Source organism: Lynx canadensis, chromosome D2, assembly GCF_007474595.2.
Source record: "Lynx canadensis isolate LIC74 chromosome D2, mLynCan4.pri.v2, whole genome shotgun sequence".
Lineage (NCBI taxonomy): Eukaryota > Metazoa > Chordata > Mammalia > Carnivora > Felidae > Lynx > Lynx canadensis.
The window spans coordinates 58199003-58214574 of NC_044313.2; the positions used below are offsets into that span (position 1 = coordinate 58199003).

The window sequence follows — 15572 nt, forward strand, 5'->3', positions numbered from 1 at the left end:
TGAAGAGAGAGAGAGAGAGAGAGAGAAGAGAGAGAGAGAGAAAGGAGAAAGAAAGAGCAATGTCCTTTGAGCAAGACTTTCTGCAGCTGTTGTGTACATTAATCCAGGGAGCAGATCTCCCAACACTAAATATAGCAAGCATATCCTTTTACATGATAAAAAAAATTTTAAATGAAAGTCTTTAACTATAGAGTCATATTATTTTAGATTTGAGTTCCTTTAAAAAGGAAATAGGCATTGCACACATATTCTGTATACAAATACCATTATTTTAATAAGTGAATATGTGGAAATGCCAGTGATGTATGTAACATGCCACAACTTCCTCTGTTGAGATATTTTCCCTTAGGACCCAAGCAGGTTGTGATCTCCGTGAATTTCATCAATCCCCTCCAAAATCTTTACATGTAGAAAACTTTACTTTTCACAAAATTTTGTGTCCCATCATACATCATTAGGAAGCCGTCCTAGGTTTCACTCTAAACAACAGTAATTAGGTCTCTGAAATGTCCCTTTTCCCATTGTCAGTGCCTGTTTTCAAAACACACTTGAGAACTTAAATCTGGATATTACCTTTCTTTTTTTTAGTTGACCCAGATGAGGATGTCCAACCCAGGCAATCCACCGTGGTGATAATTATCCAAGGAGAACTTTTAGATGAAAGCACAGGAGAAAAAGAAAATTCTTCACGCCCTTGGAAATCGAGAGTAGCCGTCCATAGAGAGTGAGGAGTTAACCTTAGTTTCAGTGAAGATGGCTGTAAGAAGCTGGACAACCTGTCACCACCGGAGCCAGAGCATTTGTCAGCTCACAGGTCCCAAGTTATTTTGAGCTGTATAAACCATGTGCCTGTGAAACATTCCACCTGATTGGACAGGAGAAAACTGAGCAAAGGGATTCCATAGCAGGACAGCACCTATGCGTGGTAGGGGTCAATCAGTTTTTCTACCTACAGAATTTCACTTTTAGCTAGAGGCCCAAGTTGTTTATTGATTTATGTTTGGAATTAATGCTAAATTCCTGACACCAGTTCCACCTGTCAAAGAAATTGGCATTATTTTTGAAATACACCGAAATTCTTAATTTTTAGGAACTTTAATTTTAATGGGAAATTTATTGTCATTTAACCACTGATACATTTTAGGAAATTAGGCTATGAAAAGCCAATATAAAGCTGAGGCCTAACATCTTAAAGTGGAGAGTTTTTGAACTGTTTGTCCAAAAGCTAAGCAAAAGCAGAGAACATAACGAACATTAAAAGTTGTTAGGCATCATCAAAAAAAAAAAAAAAAAAAGAAGAAGTGGAAAGAAACATCTGCCTGAGAACAAACCCAGTAACAAATTAGTTTGAACAAACTTCATCAGAAAAACTAATCAGATACTGTTTAAAAGTCAAAACTACTATGTAATGTAATAGATTACAATTCCTATTCTTGTATTAGTATCTAGAATAACATTTTGTATATTATTTAGAAAAAGTCTATGCCATATGTCTTTTTTCACAAGCATTGCCAATCAATAAAAATAATGCTTAACCAAACCAACATCTGCTCAAAACCTACTTTGTCAAAGTATAGTTTTTTTGATATTAATTTCATACATTTTCAGAATAGAAATTTGAGGAAAAAGAAGTTAACCCCATTGCTTAGTACAGATTAAGTATGCTATAACATCATTAATCTTGGCAGCAGCCTGGGTTTTGAAAATTCAGATGTCATTGGTTATTTTTTAAAAGGATCATCCTTAGATTTGGCTAGCCTAAAATACATTGGCTTACAGCTAGCTTCTTAATTAAATCACCCAGCGGTTTATAGGAATTCTTCCCATTCATTTATTCAACAAAAATTTACCTAATGCCTATTATGTACCAGGTGCTGGGTATGTGCACAAAATAAACTGAAATTCTTGACCTTATGGAATTTACTATGAGATCTCTTTACTCTTTTCAGTCATCTTGAGAATCCCTATTGTATACTGACTAAATGTAAAATTTCTTTGTTTACTGTGAAACATCAGAGGTTTCACTACTTTTTTATGGAGCTTTGTATTTACACAGGCAAAGTGAAAAAAAATTCAGGACAACTTTCCAGTAATACAAGTTGAAAGTACTATTACTGGGGAGGGAAAATGGTACCAAAAGAACTGGATTTTGTGGATAGGTTGTTTTTATTACCATAGTAATCCAGTTCTCTAATGACAGATTCCTTTGTTCTCTTACCTAATCCTGTGCTGATACCAACCTCAAGGCTACTTAATTGTGTTTCTGCGTATATTTCTATTTATACAGCTCCAACAGTATCTTTTTATACTTTTATAAGATCTTCACCCTCTATCCCACTCAGATCTTGATGCCTAATCAATATAACTGCTGCTATGTCTTCGTTAGGGATGTAGGAAAGTGGCACCTCTATTTCAGATGATACATAAATGTGCTACGATTTGATTTTCTAAAAGGAAATGCATGCACACACTGTAAGTAAACACATTTCTACTTCCGTACAAACTATGCCATGAGAAGATAGTGTACACAATTTTCTGAACTCTTTGAAAAAAAAACTGGATGTAAATATTTAAAATAAATATTACTTGGCAACTGTGGACATTTTGCTTACAATACATCAAACTTGTATTCTAGATTCTAGTTTTTTAAAATTAGTTTTTCTCCCAAGTAACACAGCCTCTAACCTGGGTATCATCATAGTACTTATATAAACATTGTACCACAAACCTACTCAGATTTTACCAGAGTTTACTGATACAAAGAATAATTTTTAAAACTTAAAAAAAAAATTCCAACAGAGTTAAAAAGAAATTTCATAAGTGACAAGTAAACACGAGGTTACATGCCCTAAGCCTTCCTCAGAAAGTTGAGTGGCCTGTCCAACACATGTGTTTATTGTGGTTTGAACATGATCCGGTGCTTGCCTTCAGCTGTTTTCTTAATTCAGTCACTCAGCTACAGAAACAATTTACTCACATTGGGATGATCCACAGCAATACCAAGGAATCTGGGAGATCTATGACAGAGGAAGTCTTCACTTGGAGGATAAGCATCCGAAAATGTCTGTGCTAGTAGATTTGTGTGAAATTTTATATTTCTTATTTTCCCATATTGCTATGGATTTTAATACTTTAGAAGAAATTGCTCACATATACCAAACTTTCAATAAGTTTTGTTTAAAGTTAATATATTTACATTGACTTACCTCCCTCTCATATCAGACAAAAAGAAAAAAAACCCTCTATATCTTATTTTTAAAGGACAGAGACATGTATGTATCTCCTAACCTTTGTTAATGAGAATAATATGCCAAAGACAAGTTCTTGTCCATCCAAAAAGATGTATGTATGCTGGATTATAGAGAGTCTTATACAAACCCCCTGATACAATGTAATTGAGAAATACAGTTAAATCCTTGCAAAACTTCTTTTTCGTCTAAACGGTATTGAAAATGCTGGCCCAAAACTAAAATCAAAAACATTAAAAAAAAGCTATAAGCTGAAAATCTTTTTAGTTTTTAAAACTAAAAACATTTTTTAAAACTATAAACAGAACACCTATTTTAAAATGTTACCCTGAAAAGTAAATCTGTGTTTACCTGGAGGAGAAGCGCCATTCCGATATCAATCAACCAGGATCATCCAAAGTCCAAATCTCACTGCCTAACTGTGTCAGCCACAGAAGTATCATGAAGGAAATGTGATACCACCCTAACAGAGTAATGAAGGGTATTTACAGGGTTCCGTGGCAGATCCAGGGGACAGTCGTTTAGAACAGATTGCTCTTTGAGATCAACTTGAATAACTCAGTCTGCACGATGTTCTTATCCTGGAGGGATGGTGGGGGTGGATAATGACTAAGATGACTAAGGAAATAGACTTTCTTGATCTTTCATTAGATTAGATGAAAAGGATAGTAATGATGGAATTTTAAAGAATGAAGCATAAGAATGGACAAAATATCCATACACAGGATGCATATGACATGTGTAAATACCCTTTTTTGATATAAAACTAAGAATATGGTTAATACATTTATTAAAGTAAATATGGGAAAAGAATTATTATAATACTTAATGTATGTGCCTCCAATTTTAGAGTAATTAGATTATAGCTTTACTTTGTGGTTTCCACGAAAACACAATAGGACTTCCTGTGCTTTTGATACAGAGAACACATCAACGTCTACACTTTAAACAAAAAATTTTTTTTAATGTTTATTGATTTTTGAGAGAGCAAGAGACAGAGTGTGAGCAGGGGTGGGGCAGAGAGAGAGAGAGGGAAGAAGACACAGAATTTTAAAAAAAAAAATTTTTTTTTTTTAACGTTTATTTATTTTTGAGACAGAGACAGAGCATGAACGGGGGAGGGGCAGAGAGAGAGGGAGACACAGAATCAGAAACAGGCTCCAGGCTCTGAGCCATCAGCCCAGAGCCCGACGCGGGGCTCGAACTCACGGACCGCGAGATCGTGACCTGAGCTGAAGTCGGACGCTTAACCGACTGCGCCACCCAGGCGCCCCAAGAAGACACAGAATTTGAAGCACGCTCCAGGCTCTGAGTTGTTAGCAGAGAGCCCGAGGCAAGGCTCGAACCCACAAACCATGAGATAATGATCTGTGCTGAAATCAGACGCTTAACTGACTGAGCCACCCAGGCGTCCCCTCAACGTTTACACTTTTTAGAAAAAATTTATTTTTCCAATAAGAAAATTGCATCCCAGGGCGCCTGGGTGGCTCCGTCGGTTAAACATCCAGCTCTTAGTTTCAGCTCAATACTTGATCTCACAGGTTTGTGGATTTGAGCCTGACAGTGCAGAACCTGCTTGGAATTCTCTCTCTCTCTCTCTCTCTCTCTCTCTCTCTCTCTCTCTGCTCTTCTCCCATGCACGCATGTGCATTCTTTCTCTCTCTCAGAATAAACTTAAAAAAAAAAATCTGCTTCCCAGAATTTTTAAAAAGAGCATCTGTGATTAACACTAAGTTACTGAAGAAATTAAAAAAAATTAGTATCATGTATGTAATCCCGAGTATACAGTTGATTCCCACTTCTTACCACATTAATATGATTATAATAGCACGCATATAAACATATCATCTCAGTAGAAATAAGTTAACATTTCTTAGCTCTGTGCTGGTTACTAGGCTAACCTCTTTATGGACATTGTGCTTTATTTCATGTATTCCTCCAACAGTCAATGAAGTAGATACTGTTATAATTCTCAATTTACAGATCAGAACCTGAAGCTTAGAGGTTAAAAATTTGCCCAATGTCACACAAATGAGTAACTGAGCCAGGATTAAACATAAGGCCAACTATAAGTCTATGTTCATAGCCACTACAAATATTTAAATACTCACATTTCTAGTGTACTTGTGAAAAAAAATTAGGGATAAAAATGAACAAACAACATACTCTCTTTTAGTCAGCTTTTTAGAAGAATGCTATATAGAATTTTAAGTTTATAATTTTTCTGACTGAAACAACCTCTGAAGTTTTTTTGTATGACTAAATAAGTGAACAAAAAGAGGAGAAAATATAGAAGGAAAAAGGCAAATGCTCTCAGACTCTATCTGCGATATTTTAGCTGAGAACATGAATTGTTATAAAGAATGAAGCATTGGGTATTAATGCTGAAAGGTAGGGCATTGGAAGACAGTCTGAATGCTTTGACAGACTTATTATTTTTTTGTTTCTGTTTATGATAGTCATCTTGCTGAGACCATTTAAAAGCTTTGCTCTTCTGAAAGTAAATTTAAGTGCTCTGGTGTTACTTCTCAGCACAGTGATATGGGTCAATAAATATTTTGCAAGTTAGGGATAGGAAACAACAGTTGAAATATTCTCTCTTAATAACATTAGCACTGAATATCTTAAATGCCAGTATGCCGGGCTCTGGGTGATTCCACTCAGATTCTATTTTTGGGCAGCACTGATAGCTCAGCAAGCCAAAAACAAAGTTCAGTGTTCTTACACATGACCCAAATAATCACATTAACACTAACGATATGAAGGAAAGGAAATGGGAATTAACATTTCTTCCGAGTGTACTCTAAGCTGGGAGCAATACTCAGAGCAACCCTACAAGGTATGTTACTTGTGAGTTATAAGGAGGAAATGAAGGTTTAAAGAAATTTAGTTTTCCCCAAGTCACCCAACCAGAAACCTGCACAGCTGAGTGAATTCAAACATAGGTGCTTTAGTTTAAAACAAATTATCTTTCAATTGCATTTTCATGAAGAGCAATTCAATCATGCAGGTTAGTTCAAAAATCAGAAATCACCCAAAGAAGGAAAGTCACCAGTAGTTTTATATGTATTGATGGGCAAAGGGTTATTAAAGCTATGACTTTGATTTTGGAAATTTGGCATTTCTCTAACAGAAGCCAGAACACAGAAAAATAGCATATGACTATGTCTAGGGCTACGTTCTCAAAGAAGATTTAATAAAATTGGTTAACTGAAATAGCAAGGGCCCATACACATTCCTGAGTAGTTATCTTATTATCCAAAATCTGAATTGAGTAAACCATGAAATGAGTAAATGTTAAATGGAAGCGACTTGTTGGCAAGGAGGGAAGAGTACAGAAGAAGAGTTTGGAGAATATAAACCATGAAAAACTCAGAAGGAGTTTGTATTTTATATCCTTAACCAAATTTACATTTTTATTTGCATGTGGATCTATCCATTTGGTGTTTCTTGCTTTAGTTTTCTTTTTTTTTTTTTAATTTTTCTTCAACTTTTTTTTTTTATTTATTTTTTGGGACAGAGAGAGACAGCATGAACGGGTGAGGGGCAGAGAGAGAGGGAGACACGGAATCGGAAACAGGCTCCAGGCTCTGAGCCATCCGCCCAGAGCCGGACGCGGGGCTCGAACCCACGGACCGCGAGATCGTGACCTGGCTGAAGGTGGACGCTTAACCGACTGCGCCACCCAGGCGCCCCTCAGTTTTCCTATCAAATAAAGACAGCATACTTAAATGCAGGAAGACCTGAAAAATGTTTTCTTGTTTTGCCTTTTCATTCATTCTGCTCATCATCCAATTGCTCTTCATTCCAAACTGAGACTGAATTGTTAAAACCGAGTCTGTTAATATCTTAGACCTACTTTCCTTTTATTTCTAGCCTAGAAAATAGCTTTAATTTAAAATGTGGATGATAATGTCAATAAAAGGGATAAGTACATATATAATGTCACAGAGAAGTTAAACACAAAAATTTACCATGGTGTAAACTGAGCTGGGGATAAATCTATTTGTACATAGTCCACTTGCCTGACAGTTTTGTGCAAATTTCAACCAAGAATAAGAAAGGCTTAGTATAAACAGAAATGTGATCATCTCAATCCCATAAAATATAAACAACCTTTCTGGTTTTACCTGTCCTTCTTCTACACAAATATGGTCTCCAAAAAGTTTCACCAATATTTCCTGGCCTTTTCTTTCCTTTCTGCCTTTGTTCATTGTTTCTTCAAATTTTTATGTAAGTAAACAACTAGTAGCTGTAATATTACTCATATTACTGAGTCAAACTAATTTTTTCATGTATGAATTTATGTTTATCTATTTAACTAGATCAACTCCTTGAGAATTAGAGCCATAAAAAAATTTCTCTAAGGGCTACAGAGTTCTGGTCTCATGGCATGGCACAAAGTAGGCACTTAATAAATATTTCTCCATAGCATGCCATGAAACGATGCATTAATTGTTGAGTTGTTCTAAATTATTCACTCAATTCTACAAATATTTACTGAATATTTATTGTGTTTCAGGAAAGATTAAATGACCTAAAGTCTCAGCACCATTAACTGATTTGTCATTGGTGGTTATGATATTAGTTTAACACAGAAATACTATTAAGCATCAGTTCAGTTGAGGAAGGGAGCTAAAAATTATTGGATGCTCATTGTGCACCAGTCATCAAGTGAAGAACTATATGTGCTTTGGCTCAATGGATGCTCACAGTTCCTAAGATAATTGATATGCCAGACCCTTGCTTTTGGAAAAGGTTTGGAGTTTGCCCAAGCTTGCTTAAGAGTTCTTCCGTAGGTGTTCCAAAGAGGCACTTTCATTCCTTTGCATCCTCTTGAACTGGCTTACTACTATTTTTGCTGCACCCCCCCCCCCCACCTTTAACCTTTGCATAACTTTTGCTTTTCATCAGGTCCTTGCCTTCTGTTTACTCCATAAAATCAAACTCTTTTTTGCTTCCATAGACTGCTTCTTTGAGTTTGGGTCTTCAGGACCCTACTGCCCAATGCTGAGGGGCAGTTCTGTCTACTCTCATGCTCTGGTTTTAAGGGTCAAGTCACAGACTGAGCTCCCTATTTTCCCAGAAATAAGAAGTACACTTAAAATACACATAATAGTCTCTAATTTAGATTAAGAGTTCATCTGTTTGTGACTGACTCCAAATTGGATGTCCTGAAAGGCAGAAAAGGCAGAAAAGTCAGAATGAATTACTTAGCTCTCTGAATGATGCTAGCTGACCCAGCCCAGTGTCCACATCAACCAAGCTTTGTTGTTCATATTTAATACATAATTTAATTTGACAGCCCAGGAAGTATGGGTCATTATCCCCATTTTATGGAGGATGAAACTGAAAAGATTATATAGTACTGTGGTTTTGCAAATTCAGGGATCTGAAAAAGTCTCAGGAAGCACACCTTGAGATTGTCCAAGGTATACTATATTATTATACTACTTTTATGGAGGAGGAAACTGAAGATCAGAGAAAAAATTTGCACAAGGCCACTCAGAGCTGTGATTCACACCCAGCTCTACATGACGCCAAAGCCCAAGCTCTTCTCTGCTACACCACACTACCTTTTAGAGGAATTGACGCTATTAGTAATGCCTTTAGGAATCAATTTGAGACAAAACAAAACAAAACAAAACAAAACAACTCAGAAGATATAGAATAACAAGAAGGAGATCTCCAGTGATACTGGGGTTATGTTGATTTCCTACAAAGTCCTTCTGAGTCCTTCTGAGTCCTTGGAAATTTGGATGGTTCATGATCTTTGACCAAAGAAACAACTTAAAGGTATTGAAGCAATAAATAAATAAATGACAAGTCCCTCTGTGCATCTCTATCTGCAAATTACTAGATGTAGTGAAATTAGACACGAGAGACCATATGGTTACTATATTTTAAGTAGGCGTATGCTTAGCCTTTCACCTTTTTGAGGTTATTTACCATCACATATTGGTAATCAGGCTTTAATAAAAACAACAACAAATATGAAACCAAACCAACAGTACTGCCCTTGAAGTCTTTATTATGATTATTTTGTACAGAAGAAAATTAAGCACTAGAATTCCCATACTACATGTAGACATGTGTTAGCAGTAAAACCCCGATTGCCAAGTCTACATTATTAATTTAATTCAATAAGAGTTATTTGGGGGGACACTCCAAGCGTTATCTGTTGGCAAAATTGGAACAATAAGTATATGCCAAATGAGACATCATGCTTTGAGTAACTGAGTATAGATGGCAACTTAAAGAAACATAAAAAGTAATTATAGATAATTTTCTATTTCTAGATGGTAGTTATAGCAAAATTACTGAGTCTTAGGAGAGTATTCATGAGAACCAATGATTTTATGTTATTCATTAAAACGATCTATTTGCTCACGAACTTTATTTTAAAGGTCATTCATTTCAATGTACTAAAAACTTTCTCCTTAACTACTGGGAAATCTCATAAAATAGAGACCAGATTTTCAAAAATATTCTTATCTGCCATCTTATCTGGCATGAATAGCAACTGTGAGATTTGGGTGATCATTTATTATATTTACATTGGGATAGAGTGATTGACAGGGTTTTATTTTATTTGATTATCTCTCCTCTATTAATTTAGAAAGATAAGGTGAGAGAATGTTTCCAAGTTCAGGTAATGTTTAGCTCAAACAATGAAAAAATAGATGAGCAGAAAAGTAATTGTAAAATCAATATCTTTAAGTACCTTAAACTTAGAATAATGATGCACATGAATCAAATTTAAGAAAAGATTCATCACCTCTCTCAGAAACAAATAATAATAATAACTAGTACAGAGAGATGAATAATTTTAAAGTTGAGACATTAATATATGCTTCTTGGTTTGCACACAGAATAAAAACAATATATTGTGGTATAGTAAAATGGTAAAAAAAAATCAAATAAATGCGATAATTAGGCAGAGAATAATCGTATTGAGAGTTGGCTTCCAACTACATCACTCATTATCTGAGAATCATTAGGCAAATTATTTAATCTGTTTCCTCATCTCTAAAAAATGGAGGAAATAATAGTATCTACATCATTGGACTGCTGTGAGAATTAAGTGAGTTAGTACTCTTAGAACAGTGCCTAGCTTCTAGCAAGTGGCCAATAAATGTTAACCACCATGACTCACATTTTCATTATAAAAAGATATATTTTAAGTATTTATCTGTTAATCTAGCTTTGTGAAGTCACAGGAGTGAAGTAGACATGGTTGTGCTAAGCTGTGAACCCAAAGGAAAGGCCAAAGGCTGAATGAGCCTCCTAGACTGATGACTCAGACACAGCAGTTCAGGTTTCCAGACTGATTCAGTCCTTGGCTTCTCTCCTGACGCTGACAACAAGAATGCCAATTAGTGCCAAGAGTGATGAGTTTTTGTAACATGGGGTGCTGTGCCTTAGGGATTCAAATCAGATCACTTACATGTTGTATAGAACACCAATAGTGATCAACCAAGTTCAGATTCAAACCAATGACATAGAGGTAAAATGCTTCATATCTAGTTACCGTGTTCCTAAACCATCTGCTTCTGAATTCTAAATTCTCAACTCACCCACTGCCAATGGGCTAAACATAGCTAAAGGATTTAAATTATAATTTGATCTGACAACCCAGGTATCAAACGAGCCTTCTTTAGCCAAATAAGTAGAGTGGTGACAAATATCAGAGCAGTATATCCACTCTATGGTATGTGCTTTATGACAAGAAAATAATAATTGAGGGTACTGGTAAATATCTTATTTCTCATCTCATGTAAAAAAGGATGTCAGCATAATATTGGTATTCAACTTAGGCTAACAAAAGAATTATTAAGGCTAAGTGATTTAGACAGGAGGAAGGTAGGGAAGTAAGGAATATCTGAGTTTTTCCATGATTCTGAATTATCTAATAGACTAATGTTGAATGCATAGAAAGATCATGCATAATAAGATAAATCAGATTTAGATATATTTTTTAATAATTTTGTAATGTTTATTTATTTTTGAGAGAGAGAGAAAGAGAGAGAGAGAGACTGACATGGGGCTTGATCTCATGAACCATGACGTTACGACCTGAGTGGAAGTCAAGAGTTAGACGCTTAACCTACTGAGCCACCCAGGTGCCCCCCAAATTTACTTATTTTTAATTGTGGTAACATATACATAACATAAATTTACCATTTTAACCATTTTTAAGTGTATGGTATTAAGTACATTAATTTTGCATAATCATCACCACCTTCCATCTGCAGAACTTTTTTCATCTTGCAAAACTGAAACTCTGTACCCATGAAACAATAACCCCTCATTCCCCTTTACATCTAGCCCTGGCAACCATTTTATTTTTTATTCCTATAAATTTGACCCCTTACAGTTCCAGGTAACCTATTATGAACACGCAAAAATCTTTTTGCGTTTTTAAAGAAAGCTTAGAGGAAATTTTCTTAAATTGTTCATTTCTCATCAGTCTCTGAAGTGTAAGGATTCTGCCTTGAGGGTCTACAGTAGGCTAGTTCTAGGTAGTCTGAGTTTGTAGAGTTGTGAAATGGCTTGTACTTCGGATAGGAGACAGGGGCCTCCAGGCTGTGATGTGATTTATGATTGGATCTTCTACCTTGCCAGTGCCCAGGACAATTCTGCAAACTATGGCAAGAAAGAGTCATTGGCATGCCTTTCATGTCTCACCTCCTTTCATCTTTACACAGTTGTAACCTCTTATTTTGTTTGTTTGTTTGTTTTCTTTGAAAGTTCTAAAGAACAAGACCCAGTAAGATTATTTCAGGGCAGCACAATTTACATATCACAAGGGGATTTTTATTTGTGATAAAATACTGCTGGCTATATTTTTATAGCATGGTTTTGTCAAGAGTTGAAAGGCACTTTATAATATGTGAGAGCAAACACAGTGAACTACAGCAAAGCTAAAAGCAGTTTCCTAATTCTTTTAAATACAAGGAGGAATTAAAAAGTATTGTGAGGACACCTGGGTGGCTCAGTCAGTTAAGTGTCCAACCTTTGATTTCGGCTCAGGTCATAATCTCATGGTTCATGGGATCAAGCCCCACATGGGGCTCTGTGCTCATAGCGGAAAGCCTGCTTGGGGTTCTCTTTGCCCCTCCCAGGCTGGTACACGCACGTGCACGCTCCCTCTCTCTCTCTCTCAAAATAAGTAAATAAATTTAAAAAAAAGTCTCATATCCCCCACTTTCAATCCAATGTAAATTTAATTTAAAAAATGTTGTGGATCTCTCGAGTGATAATAAATGTAATTTTTAATGTATTGACTTAGACAATACATATCAAGAAGCAACCATTAATTTAATACTTATTTCCAACAAATTTATGTTTTATTAATTGTAATACTATCTAGTAAATTATATGTTTATTCTGTTTTCAGACAGAATGTACAAATGTACACATGGATTTGTGGACCAATTATAATTGCTCCATGGCTGTCTGGGGGTCTTAACCACAAGCTGTAAATCACTGACCTAAGAAAAAAAGCGGGTTCTAACTCCATCTCTCTCTCTCTAGCTATATGACCTTGAGCAAATCATTCTATAGGCTTCAGTTAATTCATCTTTTCAGTTACTGAAAAGTGAAGAAGATGTTTTGTTTATTTCAGGAGTTTACAAATATACATGTAAAGTATTTACATTCTAAATGTGAGATAAAAACAAAAACCTTTGAAAGTGATATATAAATATGATAGAATTTTATATTACAGGAAACACATGGAGGTATCAGCAGAGCACCTCAAACACTCCGAAAATAAAAATAGAAAATCAGCATACAATGACTAATGCATGTAAATTTAGACACTTTAAGAACAACTATCATTCCAATATAGTTCTAAGGATGTTCATGAAGAACTGTTTGTAACAGCAAAAAAATTAAAGGCAGCATACTTTTTAAAATGTTTTTATTTATTTTTGAGAGAGACAGGGAGTGAGTAGGGGAGGGGCAGAGAGCCAGAGACACACACGGAATTGGAAGCAGGCTCCAGATTTTGAACTGTTAGCACAGAGCCTGATGTGGGGCTTGAACTGGTGAACTGCTAGATCATAACCTGAGCTGAAGTTGGATATTTAACCTACTGAGCCGCCCAGGTGCCCCCAAAGCATACATTTTTTAACATAGAAAGATAATTATGATATGTAAAATGTAACAAAAAAAGCAGTCTTCAAAACAGTGTTTATAATATGACTCTTATTTTGTAAAATTCTGAAGTAAAATATTCCAAAATGTTAAATGGTTATATTTAGGTAGTGGAATTATGGAAGGTTTTTCTCTCCTATTTTTTCTCAGCTGTACTTTTTAAATACTTCTAATAAGAATGTGTTATATTTATAAAGAGAAAAATAGTAAAAGTATCCCTTAAAGGCAAAAAAAAACCCAAAAACCCAAAACAAAACAAAACACCAGGAACAAAAACAAAAAAAATTCCAAGGACACCAGAAGAAAAAAAGAGCAAAATTTGGCTATAGCCTAATTGGTGTTATGCATCTATCAAAAATATGTGTGAATATAAATATAAATACATGTCTACATTTTATCTGTATTTACATCTACATCTATATCTATATCTGAGGAAGTGATCAGAGTGACAAGTAAGAAAGGGAAATCAAAGAAGAAACAATCAGCAGTGTTCAGTCAAGAGAGAGCCCTGTCTGTTCCTGACAGCGGTGCTGGGAGCCCCAGGCCAAAGCTGCCAGATGCTGTGGCCAATTACCTGCTTTGTTCCAATCCATGCTCCTGCAGCAGCATTCTGATTTAAATTTATTATTTTTTTAAAATAGATTTCTGTCTTTAATTTTTTATTTTTTTTTTTAACATTTATTTATTTTTGAGAGACAGAATGAGACAGAGCGTGAGCGGGGGAGGCTCCAGGTTCTGAGCAAGCGGTCAGCACAGAGCCCTATGCGGGGCTTGAACCCATGAACCGTGAGATCATGACCTGAGCCAAAGTCGAACACTTAGCCGACCGAGCCACCCAGACACCCCTAATAGATTTTCTTCTAGAGAAAAAAGTTGATAGGAGAATATAACATTTGGTTTGCTCTAAAGCCATCTTTCTTGTTGTAAATTAACAAATTGGAATGTTGGATGCTGTATTACTTTTGTGGGAGTTTGGTTAATGTAAGTACTTTGCTAAAGGACTGGATTGCTGTAAGAAATTTTGAAAAACAAATTAGGTTTCTGAGTTTGGACAGTTGAAGGCCAGGTAATAGAACCTAGTGATTTTATCAAGGTAATTACAAGCCATAAGATCTTAGGACAACTAAATGGACTTCCCTAAGAAGCAATCTTATAATTCAGTGTGTGACCTTTAGCATGAAATAAATACAGGGCAGAGTGTCTTGGAGACCTTGCCATAAGATATTTCCACAGTATGAACAATGGGGATGGCATTTTAGCTGTGATCCAACATATCATTCTCAGTCTGGAGTCGTAGATAAATTGAGAATCAGAGAAAGTAAGTCAGTTATCCAAGACTGAAGTTGGTATCAGCCTAAACTTGGAATTATAATTGGTGCCTCCTAGTCCAGCATATGAAACTGTTTTCCACAGCCTTTATGAAATAATATCATAGCTGTAAAATGCTCACATCCATGACTGTATCTTCCTTCTTTGTTTTAAGAAGCATTTATTGAGTAACTAGTATGTTTAAAGCACTCTGCTAGGTTAAGATTTTCTTCAAATCTGCTCTGTATGTTTTATAGTATGAGCAAATGTTTGACATTGAAAGTAGGGTAGAGGAAAATATGGCTATTTACTAAGAATCTAATACCTGCCAGGCAGTGTTCTAGACACACTACATCTTACTTCATTTATTATTTACTATTATTTATTATTTAGACGTGTACCATCTAATGATATCTTGAAGTGTTGCGCTTCACCCCATCAGGTCATATCCAAGATTATCTTGAAATAAAAATGATCCTTACTGAAAAGCATTTATTAATCACATAATTACATATAGCACTGAAGTGCCACTATAACTGAATAATCTTAGAGTAATGGGCTGTAAACGCTCACTCTCAATGGAGGCTGGAGGCAATGACAGTTCTCCTTTAGGATGAACCAATGGTTAATACTCCCAGTGGAAAAGAGTTCTTTTCTTTGTAGCTACACATTTAAACATTACCCCTCACCCTCCCAAAAAGCTTACAGAAGACTACATACTGTATGATTACATCTAAATGAAATGTCCAGAACAGGCAACTCTATAGAAACAGAAAGTAGATCCATGGTTGCCTAGAGCTGTGGCAGAAGCAAGTGTTGGTTGAAAAAAGGAGTGGCTGTTTTTGGGTATGAGTT

General features: G+C 35.6%; 1 protein-coding gene across 1 annotated transcript in view; it reads right to left on the reverse strand.

The window, feature by feature from the left end:
• The window catches only part of MYPN (myopalladin), a 90742-nt gene extending 89951 nt beyond the window's left edge, over nt 1-791 (reverse strand). The window contains 1 exon segment of the mRNA XM_030335081.1: nt 574-791. The gene's annotated coding sequence lies outside the window, so the exon portion shown is untranslated.
• Nucleotides 792-15572: the final 14781 nt, after the last annotated feature.